Source organism: Myotis davidii, unplaced genomic scaffold (genome assembly GCF_000327345.1).
Source record: "Myotis davidii unplaced genomic scaffold, ASM32734v1 scaffold242, whole genome shotgun sequence".
In the NCBI taxonomy this organism is placed as follows: Eukaryota; Metazoa; Chordata; class Mammalia; order Chiroptera; family Vespertilionidae; genus Myotis; species Myotis davidii.
The window spans coordinates 3460850-3463397 of NW_006295821.1; positions in this window are offsets into that span (position 1 = coordinate 3460850).

Genomic DNA, 2548 nt, shown 5'->3' on the forward strand with positions numbered 1-2548 from the left:
CCGCCAGGGGGGCCCCTCCAGGCCCCCCGCCTCCCTCCTTCCCACGCTCTCACGCGTTGCCTGAAACCGCGCCTCTCTCGCCAATTCCAGCTCCTTCGATCCTCCCCTTCGGCTTCTCCCGCCTCTCGCTTTGCTGCAATCTAAGAATGGGGCTCACTCTGCAAACTTTTCCGTCCCGACTTCCGCGAGAAGCGTGGGAGGCGGAGGGGGAAGGGGTGGCCCCGACATGGATCCTCTGCCCAGTGGCCGGGGAGCCGTGACCTGGGTGGGCTTCCCCCGTGGACAGCCAGACCAGAACAAAGGCCACCGCGGGACTATGACAGATGAGTGACCCTTTTTACAGATTCAGGTACCAAACAGTCCACCCCTTCTGGTATTTGAAAGCCTCCGAGATTCTCCTGGAATCTCCAAAATAGAACTTCAGCATGGGACAGGACGAACAGGGACAAAGCCCAGCCTTGCTCTCGTCCAGGAAAATGCTGCTCCCTGTTGCAATTTTCATAACAAAATAGAAGGCTTCCACCCCCACACCCCAAATGGTGTTCTTAGTTGGCTCTGGAAACATGTTTCTCTGTCCGCATTTTGCCATGGAGATGTTTTCCATACACAATGTGACAAGAGGGGAGTCCCAAGTCAAATTTAATTCTTATAAAAATAATTTACAAAATCATGGAATTTATCGAAGCACTTCAACCATGGTACTAAGAATAATGTAGGATAGTAAGAATGACTAGGAATGAAAAGTGAAATAATAGTTTGCCAACTAATTGTTTTCTTGTTTCATACATTGGCACAAAGAAATAGAAATGGACTGTGAGGAACAGTACATGCTTCTGCTTATTGTATTGCACAATATGTGAAACCATTTCATGCCTGTCTGTAGTGTAAGATTTGTATGGAGGGAGAACTTTGCACAAATTTACCTTCCCAAAAGTTAGCTCTGGTAACTGGCACGTCAACTCTACAGACATCAAACAAAAGGCGTCTATTAAAATACTAATGTGGATTTATTGAGCGGGACAGTTCAGGCTTTATATCACTAACTTGTTTATATTTCTCAAATATAGGTGGTATGTTTGATATATGTTTATTTCTATCATATATCTAAGTTTCTGCATTAACATCTTATAGTTATTAGAAGACAGTAAAAGAAAATATATATAAAGAAAAAGCCATGAATCACAAACATCATGTATGTATTCGAGCTATTCCCATCACATTCTGCTCATGCAGTCATCACAGTGGTTTCAAATACACAAGAGATTCTGATAAGGTTTTAAAAAATGATTATGCTATTCAAGCATATAGGCAATATATTATTAAGGATGTCAATATTGGTTCAGTTCCCAAAGGTAATTTTTCTCTCTAAAGTGAGATATAAATGCTGGTTTGCCATTGGCGAGCACTCTGTTTACATGGAGACAGCTGATTCTGAAATAGTGATTCTGTTGCTATTGCAGAAGCATGCCTTTTCCAGCTTCCCCAGGCCCATCTGATACATCATAGTTAAGAAGATTGCCTTAATAGAATGCAGCTACTTTTACATCTTGAATTAAAGTTGTCACTTTTCAGAACATAGATGAGTAGCTTCATCTTCTGGAAAGGTGTGTGAGTAAATACTGTATATGTTATTACACTCACAATTTAGTGTACCTCTTACATACCTTTTTCAAATAAACTGGAAACTTAAACATGGGATTAAAGTCATTTGCTAATTCTTAACAGTCATTTGGGAAATAGCAACACTCATTCCTCATGAAACAATACAAGTATTGGTTTGTGCCAGAAAACAGAGAATTTTATCTGTATCATTTGTTTAAATTGATGCTCAGTTATAACTCCTGCTTTACAATTTCTATGAAAGTCTAGTTTCTTTATTTGCTATGGACTGAATGTTTGTGTACCTCCAAAATTCATATGTTGAAATCTAACCCCCGCAATACGATGTTGTTAGGAGGAAGTGCCTTTGACAGGTGATTACGTCATGAGGGTGGAGCCCTCATGAGTGGGATTAGTGCCCTTACAAAAAGAGGGCAGCTGCCGTGTGAGGATACAACAAGAAGACCATCTTCCAGAATCCAGAAAAGGTCCTTTCTCAGTAGAACCATGCCAGCAACCTAATCTCAATCTCAGACTTCCAGGTTCCAGATCTCTGAGAAATAAATTTGTGTTGTTGATAAGCCCCTCAGGCCTATGGTAATTTGTCAGAGCAACCTGAACTGACTAACACAATTGATTCCACCAATTACAGAGGGAGGGGTGTTGAAATCTCCAGCTATAGTTGTGAATTGTTATGTTTTTCTATAGAGTTCTGTCTGTTTTTACTCCATGTGTTTAGAATTTTTGTTTTGATTACGCAATGTCCAGAATTCTGTACTCCTGATGAATTAATCTCTTTATCATTTTGAAATGAACTTCTTTATCCGTAATAATATTCCTTGAGTTGAAATCTGCTTTTTCTGACACTGGCCACTCCAGCTATTTTTTTTTAATTAGTGTTAGCATGGTATCTCATTCTATCTTTTTACTTTTGAAATATTTGTCTTTA